Source organism: Callospermophilus lateralis, chromosome 1, assembly GCF_048772815.1.
Source record: "Callospermophilus lateralis isolate mCalLat2 chromosome 1, mCalLat2.hap1, whole genome shotgun sequence".
NCBI lineage: Eukaryota > Metazoa > Chordata > Mammalia > Rodentia > Sciuridae > Callospermophilus > Callospermophilus lateralis.
Genome location: NC_135305.1, coordinates 140512973 through 140527873, shown reverse-complemented (window position 1 = coordinate 140527873; position 14901 = coordinate 140512973). Strand labels below are relative to the sequence as shown.

The following is a 14901-nucleotide window of genomic DNA, read 5'->3' as shown; positions in this document are numbered from 1 at the left end:
CCCACTTCCTAGAGTCCCTTGGACTCCCCTAGACTTGACTCATTGAGGCCAGAGCTGTACCATATTCAAGTGAGCAATTAGAGGCTACTCATAGCACCCCAGGGCACTTGCCCTTAGGACACTGAAGAGCCAGCTTCTGGGAGTTTGGAATCTGGGCTGGCCCTGGGGTGAGGGGGTGGGGCGTGACTGAGCCCAAGGGCTGGTGTTTGTCAACTGTTATATGGTGTCTGTGTGTCACCCTTGGTACAGGGGAGAGCAGGGACATTGGACAAGCTGCTGAACCTTGTGAGCCTCTCTTTTCTCATCTGTAAAATGGGGCTTAGGTTGGTGCCTCCTCCATGGGGTGGTCTAAGCCCACAGAGAATGAGGCCTGGGGCTCATCCACACATTGGAAGTGTCCCCTCCATGGCCACCACTCTAATAATCTTCACCATGGCTTGACCTGGACATGGGTCAACTTCTCAGAACCTGAGGGGGGATTAGGGTGTGGCCTCTACTCCCTTTCCCTCAGGACCATGGCCTTTTACCCTACCCCTTCCCCTCTTCCCAGCTCCAACCTGGGCCTGTGACCCTCATGGTTCTCTGTACCCTGGGCCAGCTCACCAGGAAATTACTGAATTTCCTCCGCTGTGGGACTCTGCAGGAAATACCCTTTATGCCCAAGGACTATGCACATGTGTGCAAATGTGTGAGTGAGAACACACGCATCTGAATGGATGTATCATAGCAGCTATGATGACAGTGGACTCCTGGCTCTGTAGAAACATGTTAGAAACATGTAATTCTTCTATTGGCCAGAACTGCCCACATTTCACAGCTGAGGAAACCTTGGCTAAGAGAATGAGTTACCTATCCAGGCTCATGTAGCTGATGAATTAGGAACAGCAGCCCCCTGGGCACCCTGAGCCTGCAAGTGTGTTTGTTGTGGTGCTTTGGTGCTGTGGACACATGTGGGTGTGTGCATCCCTCTCCACTTGCAATATGTAATATCCTCTTTTTTCCTCTATCAAGTATGTGAGGAATACCTACTTTCTGCCAGTCATGGCTTAGGAATGCAGTAGTAACCAAAATGTACAAAGTCCCTGGCTTCATGGTTTGGAAGACACGCAATACACCAATCCATAACCAATGTCAGGGGATTGGAAATGATCATTGGTCATCTGGAGGTCCTCTTCCTTGAAGTTTTTGTCATAATCTTTTGTCCATTTTTTTTTTTTACCAGTTTGTACATCAAATGTATTTTCTGCATTATCTGTTTTTCTCTCTTTTAAAAAATGCAGTGTGCCATGGCACACGCCTGTAATCCCAGCAGCTCAGGAGCCTAAGACAGGAGGATGGCAAGTTCAAAGCCAGCCTCAGTAATGGCGAGGTGCTAAGCAACTCAGTGAGATCCTGTCTCTAAATAAAAAATGTAAAATAGGTTTGGGGATGTGGCCCAGTGATCAAGTGCCCCTGAGTTTAAACAAGGGCTAGGGGACTGGAGTTGAGGCTCAGTGGTAGAGTACTTGCCAGGCATGTGTGAAGCACTGGATTCAATTCTCAGCACCACACATAAATAAATAAATGAAATAAGGTCCATCAATATCTAAAAAAAAAAAAAAAAGGGTGGGTGAACTGGGGATATGGCATAGTAGTTAGGTACCCCTGGGTTCAATTCACAACACAAAAAATGCTAAGTATATTAAATCACACTTTCATTATTAAAGCAAACTCTACTTAGTGATTTAATATCATTTTTATGTAACACAAGGTATAAAATGTGATTTGCTAATTTTTTTAGGAGTGTTGTCTCTATGTTCATGAGGGGTATTGGTCTGTAATTTTCCTTTCTTATAATATATTATCAGTCAGCCTTTTGTTATGACACATACCTGAGAAAGACAAAGTCGAGGAGGAAAGACGTATTTATGCTCACAGTTACCGAGGTTTCAGCCCATGGTTGACTGTCTCATTGTTTTGGGCCTGAGGTGAAGCAGAACATCATGGTGGCGGGAGAGTGTGACCAAGGCAGCTGCTCAGTTCATGGAAGCCAAGAAATGGAGATAGGGGTGAGATGGGTAAAGAGAAAAGACAAACCCTTCTAAGGTGTGCTCCCAGTGACCTGCTCTCTCTAACTAACTTCCTCTTCCCAATAGTCCATGCAGCCATCAATGGCTTCATCCATTGATTAATCTTCAGAGCTATCATGATCCAGACACTTTTCCAAAACACATGATGAAGGACACCAAAAGTCCAAGGAACACACCACACACCAGAATCCCAGCCGAGAGATTTATTGACAGAGCATGGAGTAAACTGACAAGGCTGTCCCTGCGAGGAGAGCAGTAGCATGTGGACACTTACAGAGCAGCTTTACAGCCTGCAAGAAAAATTTTAAAGCACACTTAGGGGTTATGTCAGGGGCTGGGGTGGGGTCGACCCTTCAGCAGGCACATGTTCTTATGGGAGACTAAGCAGTGTTGCCTCGGGATCTCTGGATCAAATGGCTTCTAAGTCCCTAGATAATGGCTCCTGACCTAAATTGGTGGATCTAATGCCAATATTGATCTGATGCCAATACATGAGACTTTGGGCGACATTTCAGATCCAAACCATAACAATATCCTTGTCAAGTGTTAGTAACAAAGTTATACTGACTTCATAAAGAACAGGAAAGTAAGCCAGGCATGGTGGTGCACGCCTGAAATCTCAGTGGTTTGGGAGGTTGAGGCAGGAGGATTATGAGTTCAAAGCCAGCCTCGGCAAAAGTGAAGGGCTAAGCAACTCAGTGAGACCCTGTCTCTAAATAAAATAAAATACAAATAGGGCTGGAGATGTGGCTTAGTGGTTGAGTACCCCTAAGTTCAAAAAAAAAAAAAAAAAAAAAAAAAGAACCTGAAAGTATTTTCTCTTTGGAATGTCTCAAAGAGGAGAGGCATTTTTTTTTTTTTTTTTTTAAGATTGGTGGCATTTCATCTTTGACTATTTGGAAGAATTTGCTGATTAAGCCTTATGCCATACTTTAGATCTTAAATGTCCCATGTGTTACAGGCTTAGTTCCTGATTTGGTGTTATTGGGAGGTGATGGAAACTCTAAGAGGTGGGGCCTAGTGGAAGGTCTTCCAGTCACTGGGGGCATGCCCTCAAAGAGAGTTGCTAGAACCTGGTCTCTTCTCCTCTCTCTCTTTTTCCCGTCTTGGCCAAGCTGTTTTGCTGTGCCCTGTGCTCCTACCTTGTGTCATCTCAGGCCCAAGACAATGGGGCCAACTGATTATGAACTACAACCTCAAAAATGGTGAGCCAAAATAAGCCTTTCTCTTTATAAGTTGGTTATCTTGGTTGGTTTTAATAGTAATGGAAAGCTAACACACTTTCTAAGCCTGAGTTGTGTTGGGGTTTGTGTGTGTGTGAAGCTTTTAAATAATGAGTTCTATTTCTTTAATAGGTATAAGACTACCACATTTCTATTTCTTCTTATGTCAGCTTTCCAAATTCTTTCCAATTAATTTGTCTAGTTTATGCAAATTGTCAAACTTATCAGCATAATGTTATTTATAAAATCCCTTTAATATATTTCATCTATAGGGTCTATAATGAATTATATTTAGTGTCTTTTCTCATTGCTCTTTACCAATCTTATTAGGATTTTTTTTTAAAAAATTCAGTATCTTTTTGAAGAATCAACTTTTGACTTTATTAATTTTATTTATTGCACATTTATTTTTTCTTTCATTACTTTTGGCTTTCTTCATGATTCTTTTCTCCTATTTCCTTTGATTTAAGGTTTCTTTTTTTTTTTTAAAGAAACCTGAAGGTATATCTTAAGAAACACAAATTATAAGGTGATTACATAGATTATTGATCTTTAAACTATATTCTAATATGTGCATTTAAAGCTATAAATATCCTTAATGTTGGTATTAGTTGCATTCCATAATTTTTTGTTGATGTTATTGTTTCCCCTTAATTTTTTCAAAAATTTATATATTTAACTTTTGTGGTGTTGTGAATTGAAACTAGCAAGTGCTCTACCACTGAGTACACCCCTAGCTCTAAATGTTTATATTTTTGTTTTGAAATAGTTTAAAACATACAGAAAAATGGAAAGAATACCTGTATACCCTTCACTTAGATTCATCACTTGTTAATATTTTGTCTTATTATCTTTCCCTTTGTATATCTATCAACCCACATTTTTGAAGAGAAAGTTGCATTTGCTATAACACTTTATCCCTAAATACTTAAGCATGTTTTACTAAGAATAACAACATTCTTTGGCATAATCTTACTACCATTGTCACACTCAATAAATTTAGCCTTTATATAATAATATTGTCTAATACCTGTTCTCCAAATTAATTTTTATGGATGATCCAAATTTTCCCAAATGATCCAATTATTCTATTCTATCATCTGTTTATCCATCCACCCATCCATCCATCTAGTCTCTTTCTTTTGTCTATTCAGATTCAGTATCAATGTATGTCATGTTTTAGTCTAGACAATCCTCTGTCTTAATTTTTTTTTTGGGGGTGGGGACTCAGGCTGTAGTTCTGCTGTAGAACACTTGCCTAATATGCACATCATCCTGGTTCAAGCCAATATACTGCAAACAAAAGCAAAAACACAACAACAATAAATCTTCTATGACACTAACTTTATTTTTGACGTTAGCCTTTTTAAGGAAGCTAGGCAGGTTGTATTACAATCTTCCTTCACTGTCTTGGTTTATCTGATTGTTTATTACTGAATTCAGATTAAGCATGAATATAATGTGGGTGATATTTTGCTTTTCATCTTATATAAGAAGGAAAGACATCTAGGGGATTCCGTCATTGCTGATGTTAATGGAGTATTTAGTAAAGATGGTATTTTCCAGATCTCCCTATTGCAAGAGGTATTATTTTCCTTATTAAATTAGTAACATATAGTTTGATAGTTTGAGATCATGTGAATATTCTTTCCTCAGACTTATTTTTTTTTAAAGGACAGCATACCTTTATTTGTTTAGTTTTTTATGTGGTGCTAAGGATTGAACCCAGTGCCTCACACATGCTAGGCAAGTGTTCTGTCACTGAACTACAGCCCCAGCGTGCCCCCCCATCCCCCCGCCGCTTTTAATACCAGGGGTTGAACTCAGGGGTGCTGAACCACTGAGCTGCATCCCCAGTACTTTTTATTTTCACTTTGATACAGGCTCTTGCTAAGTTGCCCAGGCTACTTCAAATTTGAGATCCTCCTACCTCAACCTCAAGAGTCCCTGAGATTATAAGTATGTTCCACTGCACCTCGCTTCCAGGATCAAGTAGTATATTTCCTCAACCAGACCTGAAATCAGGAATTAGTAAAGAATGGTACTTTAGAAACTAAGATTTGTAAGCTAGGAATGATTGTTACCTATGGGGTGCCATTGGTTCCAGGTTGTTTCTATGCATAGAGCCAGAAAGAAACATCTAGAAAATATCATGGTTCCATTCTGATAGCTCCAGGTCAAACCCACCACAACAGGGTTCTTCCTCATCTTTCTCCATCCCATATTTGTTTATCTTTCTTACCATAGAGACAGTCAATATATTGCCTATGATGTCAGTATATTTACTTTCTTTTTGTGTGTGTGTGTGTGTGTGTGTGTGTGTGTGTGGTGCTGGGAATTGAACTAAGGGCCTTGTGCATGCAAGGCAAGCACTCTACCAACTGAACTATATCCCTAGCCCTTTTACTTTCTTGATCTATACCAAAACACTCACAAAATAGTTTCATAATTACTTTAATAATGCTGCTGCAAACAACAAATCCACTAAGTAAAATTCATGTCTTTGTGGGATTTTTTTTTTCTTAGCATGTTTCCCACAAAAATGTATAGTTAAATAAATTATTTTTTCTGCTATTAGCTTAGTTTTTTTCAGTGTACATTCAATTTTAGGGTCTTATTTATTCTTTTAACAAAGTCAAGAGTATATTAATATAGTTATATTGTGTATTGTGTGTAAGAGTATTTAACAATAAATCCTGTCAGTACATACAACTATAATGCACCAATAAAAAAACATGTGGGGGGAAAAAGTATATTTAAAAGTATGCTCAAGCTGGGCATGATGGTGCATGCCTGTAATCTCAGCAATTTGGGAGGCTGAGACAGGAGGATTGCAAGTCCGAGGCTAGCCTCAGCAACTTATCGAGGCCCTAAGCAACTTAGCAAGACTCTGTCTCAAAATAGAAAATAAAAACAAAACAAAAAAAGGGCTAGGGGTGTAGCTCAGTGGTACAATACTCCTGGATCTCATCCCTAGTAACAGTAAAATAAAATAAAATAAATTATACACTCAAGAGTCTTATTCCCATTCATATAACATTTACCCTGTTCTTATGTACCCGCTTAGAAGGAATCATTTACATTTGTTTCTGATTGATGCCATCCATCCATGTTACTTTCTGTTTATTTCTTCTTTTTTCAGTCTAGAGATTGAACCCAGGGGCACTCTATAGCTGAGCTATATCCCCACCCTTCTTCCCCTGTTTTTTGATTTCTAAGTATTTTTTTTTTTTTTTGTCATTTGGATTTTAGTTTCACATGTATTTGCATAAAATAATTTAAAATTGTTTATAATGATTACCTGCTCAGAATTGTATGCTAGTCCAGTTGATCCCCTTCATTCTGTTTCTGCAATCAGCCTCATACTGTTGTAGCACCAAGAAGAAAACAGTTGGTCACTTTCCTCACAGTGACGTGAGTTTTGTGTGTACATAGAACACATTGGGCAGGCTCTCCTTAAACTGTGGTTTGTATGACAAGGAAAAGGTAAAAAGAAATAGAAGGAGAGTCTCACTATAAAAGAAACATGAATATATTTTGATGCACTAGGTTGCTTAGGCTGGCTAAGTTAGTAACTGTGTATTATCTGCTTTATCACTGCTAAGCGTGAACATTTATAATTGGAGTTTGGGAAGAAAGTGCAGATACAAGTAAATGACACCCTTCCATCTTAAAGCTAAGGAGAGGGGTTCAGGGAATATAGGTGAAGGACAGACTGGGAGAAAAACACAGACTTCAGGCCTTGGTTCCTCTGTACACAATATTCATAGATCTCCTTAGATATACTCATTTTCTGATTATATAAATAAACATTGGTATATGAACCACATATTTGGTTTCAGACTTAGGCATGTCAAAAAACTATTCAATTTTTATGTTTTTTTTTTTTTTGGTTGGGGGGAGTCTTTGTTGTAATGATGATGACCCTACTTGAGCTTAACAAAATTACCTTCAAATTTGCAGGTTAACATGTAAGCAGGATGTCACCAATGATCTTTAATCTTTTACCCACAACTTTATATAATTACTTGTTTTCAAATCTAAGGATTTACTCTTAAAAGACAATGTCAAAGTCAGTAATAAAACCAGAGTGAAATGGTGTAGTTCTAACACACCAATCTGGAGGAGGAATTTCTTTTTGCAGGTAAAATGTAATACGTACCATAGAGAGAAATTCAATATTAGAAGATACTCAGAGGTCCAGGCATGGTGGCACATCCCTAGTAATCCCAGAGGTTTGGAAGACTGAGACAGGAGGATTGCAGGTTCAAAGCCAGCCTCAGTAAACATAATGAGGCTATCAGCAATGTAGTGAGACTCTGTCTCAAAATAAAAAATAAAAAGTGCTGGAGATGTGGCTCACTAATTAAGCATCCCGGGTTTAGTCCCTGTTGCCGCCCCCTGCAAAAGATACTCAGAAGTAGTTTCATTGTCAGAAATCTAAGAATGTGCTGGACACCCAGAGAGATCTCAATGGTGGTTTTTTTCTGCTTCAAAATTGCATGAAATTTAATAAGATAAATGGAAAGATTAACTAAGTAAAACAACCAGTACTGAATTTTATAATGCAATGATTTATATTGGCTTTCCAGCTGAATGTAATAAAGCTTATTTATTTTCATAACACATATTTTTTTCCTTCACTGTAAAATTGAGATCTATTGATGGCCATGGTGGCACATGCCTGTAATGCCAACGACTAGGGAGACTGGGGCAGGAGGCTGAGGCAGGAAGATAGCAAGTTCAACGCCAGCTTCAGCAATTTAGTGAGGCTCCAAGCAACTTAGTGAACACTGTTTCAAAATATAAAATAAAAAATATTAAAGGGCTGGAGATGTGGCTCAGTGATTAAGTGAAACTGGATTCAATTCCTAGGTACGAAAGAAAGAGAGGAGAGAGGAAGAAAGAAAGAAAAGAAAAAGAGGTACAGTACTTCCCAATGGATTTGACTAACATGCATGAGGCCCTGAGTTCAATCCACAGTACCACCAAAAATAAAAAAGAAAGAAATACCGACTAGAACATATTATTTGTAAGGTTCCACTTTGGGCTGATTGCACTGCTGTCCAGCGGGAATAAGGCCACACCATCTGCCTTCCTCCCCAGTATCTAGGTGCAATCTGTGCTTTCCTGGCTGGAGAAGATAGATGAGAGATTTGTCTTGGATTATTACAATTGGCAAAGAAGTGGTATGAGTGGCTTTCAACAGGGTATTTACAGAGACCATAATCTGATCAAAATTACCAGCAAGGGCATTGTTACAAACACTTCAACAGTTTCAGAAGTTCGGTCCACGCCCAGCCGACTCCCTTGCTCTGGGCCTGAGGTGAGGCAGAATATCATTATGGTAGAAGGAGGTGGTGGAGGAAGATGCCCAGCTCATGGCCAGGAAACAGAGAACGCCCAGCCCTTTTTTGTTATTTTGAGATAGGATCTTGCTAAATTGCCCACTCTGGTCTTGAACTTATGATCCTCTTACCTTAGTCTCCTGAATTGCTGAGATTACAGGTGTGCTCCACCCACCGCACCTGGCTCCCCCTCCCTCCCTCCCTCCTTCCTTCCTTCCTTCCTTCCTTCCTTCCTTCCTTCCTTCCTTCCTTCCTTCCTCCCTCCCTCCCTCCTTTCTTTCTTGTACCAGGGATTGAATTCAGGGGCACTCAACCACTGAGTCACATCCCCAACCCTATTTTGTATTTTATTTAGAGACAGGGTCTCACTGAGTTGCTTAGGGCCTTGTCATTGCTGAGGCTGGCTTTGAACTAGTGATCCTCCTGCCTCAGCCTCCCCACAATGTGCCCAGCTTCTTTCTTTTTAAAATTTGTATTTCTATTTCTTCCTTTCTTTTTTCTTTTTTTTTTTTTTTTGATTTGTAGTCTCTTTCTTAGCTATTATTTCTGTTACTTTTTGCAAATATATCACTTACTTTCTCTTTTTGGTATAGATTTTGATTTCTAGGAAGGTTTATATTTTTTGTTGTAAAGAATATGATGTAAATCAGGTGCAGTGTTGCATGTTTGTAATCCCAGTAACTTGGGAGGCAGAGGCGGGAGGATCACAAGTTCAAAGTCAACCTCAGCAATTTAGCAAGGCTCTAAGCAACTTAGTGAAATCCTGTCTCAAAATAAAATAGAAAAGAGAGCTGGAAGTGTGGATCAATGACCAGGTGCACCCCCGAGGTTCAATTCCCAGTACTAAAAAGATATATATATATGATTATATACATACATACATATATACATACATACATATTATGTTACATATGTTCTACTGTATTGTATATATAATATATATTTTAAATATTTATTTTTTAGTTGTAATTGGACACAATACCTTTATTTTATTTATTTATTTTTATGTGGTGCTGAGGACTGAACCCATTCGAGGTGAGCACTCTACCACTGAGCCACAATCCCAGCCCTATAATATATATTTTTAAATTAAAATTTTTTTCAGTGTTGGGATCAAACCCAGGGTCTTATGCATGCTGGGAAAGTGCTTTACCACTGAAATACACCTTGAATTTATGTTATAGATGTTACATACTACATAGAATTATAATATTAGAGCTATAAAATAGAGTGCCCTTAGTTCTTTCTTTTTTGGGGTGTTCACTCTCAGCTCTTTGGTGGTTAACTTTATGACCAACGTGGTGTGGCTATGGTGCCTAGTTGCTTGATCAAATGTAGATTTTCCTCAATTTATGATGTGGTTACACACTGATAAACCCATAATTAGCCAAAAATATCTTTAATTAAACATGCATTTAGGCTGGGTGTAGTAGCTCAGGCCTGTAATCCCAGCAGCTGGGAAGGCTGAGGCAGGAGGATCTCAAGTTCAAAGCCAGCCTCAGCAACAGTGAGGCGCTAAGCAACTCAGTGAGACGCTAAGCAACTCAGTGAGACCCTGTCTCTAAAAAAAATACAAAAAAGGGCTGGGGATGTGGCTGGGTGGTTGAGTGCCCAATTTGAGTTCAATCCCTAGTATCCTCCCCAACACAAAAAAATGCATTTAGCTGGACAAGGTGGCACACACTGTAATCCCAGTGACTTGGGAGGTTGAGGTAGGAGGATCAAAATTTCAAAGCCAACCTGGGCAACTTAGGTAGATAGTGTCTCAAAATAAAAAATAAAAAGGGCTGAGAATGGGGCTCAGTAGTTAAGCATCTCTGGGTTCAATCCCTGGTACCAAAAAAAAAAAAAAAGCATTAACCTACCAAACGACCTAGCACATTGCACTGCTGGGCATTGGTTATTTTCCACTCATGACAGGGTGACTGACTGGGAGCTGTAAGTGCCCAGTGTCATAAGAGGGCATCATACCAATACTGTTAGCCCTGAAGCACATTCCAAATTCAAAATTTGAATTACAGTTTCTACTGAATGTGTGTGGCTTTTATACACATAAAGTAAAAAAATTATAAGTTCTGCCATTGTAAGTTGGGGACCACCTGTACTAGTCTAGATATTGCTGTGAAGCTATCCCACAGATGTGATTAACACTTTTTTCTTTCAAGAGAGTTAAGTCGTTTATTGATTACTCGTGATAATAGATGATACACAAGCTTCATTCCCGTCTATTATTTTTCTGGTACCAATATTCAATTTAGATATTGCATAGGATATGCCAACAATCATTTTTATAACCAAATAATTCCATGACTGCTTGGGTGACCCTTTCAATGGTGAACTTCAGAAGGTCACAACAACTACACCCAGGTTTCTGAGCCTGGCATCATCCTGAATGAATTCTAACTTCACACTGTTGGGGAAGTTTTACCAAGATGGCTTCAGAGTAGACTAACTTAACACCCTACATTTTAGAAAAAAAAACACATTTATTCAGCATCATGATCAGACTATTACATTTAGCAATCAACAGCATGGGTGCAAAAAAAAAAAAAGTCTATATTAAAACCCTTTGTTGGAATGCTTTACACTTTCCACAGAACAGAAACTAAAATAACCTGTTATACAATTAGTCACAAATACAGTCCTCGAGTTTTTTTGCCCATACACATGAGTATTGTCTACACAGTGTCTTCTTTGTAGCAGCGAAGCCCTGCCACCGCGGTGCTTGGCTGAGTTCACCAATCTGTTGTAACCTGAAGCTCCCCTGACATGTCTCTGGCCTTCTTTCCTGCTAAGCTTTGTTCCCTGGAAGTATGCAAACCTTCTGCAAGTGCCAGAGCTACTGCTGCTGCTGGAACCGCCATAGCCACCTTGGTTTCGTGGTTTGGCAAAATATTGGCCTCCACCATCGTAAGGTCCAGAGCTTCTGCCTCCAAAGATTCCATCCTTCAATGGTCCAAAATTTGAAGACTGATTGTTGTAACTGCCCAAATCATTGTAGCTTCCACCACCTCCAGAATTGCTTCCATCATTACCAAATCCATTGTAGCCATCCCTGCTGCCACCATATCCACCACCACTATGGCGGCCACCAAAGCCACCACCGAAATTGGCATTTCCACCAAAACCACCTCCACGACCACCACCTAAGTTTCCAGAACTACTTCGACCTCTTTGGCTAGATGAGGCACTATCCATTTCTTGCTTGGACAGGGCTTTCCCCACTTCACAGTTATGGCCATTCACAGCAGGGTATTTCTGAATGACAATCTTCTCCACGGAGTCAAGGTCATCAAGAGTTACAAAAGCAAAGTCCCTTTTCTTTCCACTGCCTCGGTCAGTCATGATTTCAATAACTTCAGTTTTCCCATACTGTTCAAAATAATCTCGTAGGTGATGTTCCTCAGTGTCTTCTTTAAGGCCACCAACAGAGATCTTTTTCACAGTTAAGTGGCCCCTGGTCTTTGAGAATCTTCTCTTGAGACAGTTCTCTTTGGTTCCACAACTCTTCCCTCCACCTTGGGTGGGTCTTGTACTCATGGCTGCATCCACTTCCTCCTCAGTGGCATAAGTGACAAACCCAAAGCCTCTGGAGCGCTTGGTGTTTGGGTCTCTCATTACCACACAGTCCGTGAGTGTTCCCCATTGCTCAAAATGGCTTCTCAGACTCTCATCAGTTGTTACAAAGCTTAGCCCTCCAATGAATAGCTTCTGCAGCTGTTTGGGCTCTTTAGGGGACTCTGATTTAGACATGATGGCAGCAGGAAGAGAGACTTTAATGATGCTTTCTCGGCGGCGGTGTCCACGGGCAGAAAGGGGTGATTAACACTTTAATCAGTGACTTTGAGTAGAACAGATGACCATCAATGGTGTATGTGGGCCTCGTCCAATCAGTTGAAGGCATGAAGAGCTATATCTGAGATTTCCTGGCAAGAAAAGAATTCTTCCTCAAGACTGTAACATAGAAATCTTGCCTCAGTTTCTGGGCTGCTGGCCTGACCTACAAATTTTGAACGTAAGACTACAACATTACCTCTTACCTGAATTTATAGTAATTTATCTTCCGGATGCTAAAAGCTTGCCAGCTCCCATGATTGTGTGAACCAATTTTTGCCGCAGTCTCTGGCTGGGCACAAATCACGAGCCTCCACACAGCTTGTAGATTCAAACAGCAATTCTTTATTCCCGAACTCACACCGGCCGTCTACAAACACGTTCTGGGGGAATCCACGTTCTCTGCCCAAATCCACTCTCTGCCAAAATCCACTACTCTGCCCAAATCCAACACTCTGCCCAAATCCACTCCGCATGGGCTTCTGCCTCCCAAATATACTGTCTGACCCTAAGAACTCAAGAGAGACTCAGCAGCAGGATACGCCCTATTCTAAAGGGGGAACACCCTAATCTCCTATTATGCTAAACCGCCCTATTCTAAAGGGGGAACACCCTAAACACGGATCCTCCCTGGTCCTTGAGCAAGGTCACCTTTCAGAAGTCCTTCCACTAGACAGCATGGGAGTAAGCTGGCAAGGAATTTGTCATACCTACTTGGCTGATGGCTCCCAGCAAATTTTGTTAAAATAAATCTCTCTGTCTATGTATATCCTATTAGTTTGGCTTCTTAAAATAAATCAGATACAGTTTTGTACTATGAGTGATTTGCCAGAAACTTCTACTTCCTCCTATGATGTATCTTTAAGTATTATTATTATTGCGAATAATACTGTAAGTCTCCTTTATTTGGAATTCAAGTGGTGGTTGTTATTTTAATATTATTATTATTGTGCTGGGGATCAAACCAAAGGCCTTGCACATACTAGAACCCTTGCCCTGAAATTAATCTTATTATACAGCTTTCTTGTTAGTATTTGCATGACATATTTTTAAATTATTTTACTTTTCATCTTTCTGAACCCTTCTATAGAAGGCATTAGTTGGATTTAACTTTTTATCTACTATCTTTTTGTATGTAATGTAATTGATGATTCATTTGGGTTTTTTTTTTTGTGTGTGTGTGTATGTGTGTGTGAGGTGCTGGGGATTAGAACCCAGGGCCTTGTGCATGCAAGGCAAGCACTCTACCAACTGAGCTATATCCCCAGCCCCCTCATTTGGGTTTATTTTATTTTTTTAAATTTTCTTAGTGGAGCTGGGGATGTGGCTCAAGTAGTAGCATGCTCGCCTAGCATGCGTGAGGCACTGGGTTGGATTCTCAGCACCACGTAAAAATAAAATAAAGATATTGTGTCCACCTAAAACTGAAAAATAAATATAAAAAACGTATTAGTGCTTTATTGTTACACATAATATTGGGGGTTCATTTTGACATAATTATACAAGCATGGAATTTAATTTGCTCTGATTCAGTTCCCAGTACTTCCCCTTTCTTTCCCTCCTGCTTCCCCCTTCGTCTGGGTTTAAATCTACTATCTAACCATTGGTTTTCTATTTTCCATAACTGTTCTCTTTTTTCTTATCTCCTGTCACACCTTGTTTGGTACTTATTTTATTACCTTTTTTTTTTTATTATTCAATCTCCTCCCTCCATTAGTTTGGTAAGTGTGCAGTCTTCAAAGTTTTTTTTTTTTTTTTCTAAAAGATCACAGTATATTATTGTGTCAGTCAACTTTTGTTACTGTAACAAATCCTGAGATAATCAACTTATAAAGAGAAAAGGCTTACCTTGGTTCTCAGTCTCGGAGATCCAATCCATGATTCATTGGCTCCATTGCTTTTGGGCCTGTGGTGAGGCAACACATGGTGGGGAGTGTGTGGTGGGGCAAAGACACTCACCTCATGTAGGAATGCAGAAAACGAAACGAGAAGGTGGAGACAGGGCTCCACAATCCCCTTTGAAGGCATGCCCCTGGGACCTAGAACCTCCTGCTAGGTCCCACCTCTTAAAGTTTCTATCATCTCCCAAGAGCTCCACTCTGGAAAACAAGCCTTTAACAAAGGGGTCTTTGGATCTACTTCACTCCAAAAGCAATTATTTTGGAGATGACAATATGCTTTATTCCCTTATAAAAGTCTAGTACTTTTGTCCTCTTTCTGGTTAATGCAAGAACCTTGAAACAATAACTAAATTTACTCCTTCATGACTATATGCTATATTTTTTGTACCAGGAATTAAGTAATTAGGAGTGCTTAACTACTAGGTCACATCCCCAGTCCTTGTTATTTCTTATTTTGAGATAGGGTCTCATTATATTGCTTAGGGCCTCGCTAAATTGCTAAGGCTAGACTCAAACTTGCAATCCT

At 39.8% G+C, this 14901-nt stretch overlaps 1 protein-coding gene and 1 pseudogene across 4 annotated transcripts in view; one reads left to right on the top strand and one right to left on the bottom strand.

Annotated features, from left to right (window-relative positions):
* Positions 1-14901, top strand: part of Ggt5 (gamma-glutamyltransferase 5) — a 36489-nt gene that overhangs the window by 3738 nt on the left and 17850 nt on the right. The gene's annotated exons all lie outside the window — the stretch shown is intronic.
* Positions 2353-12393, bottom strand: LOC143412029 (heterogeneous nuclear ribonucleoprotein A1-like 2; annotated as a pseudogene).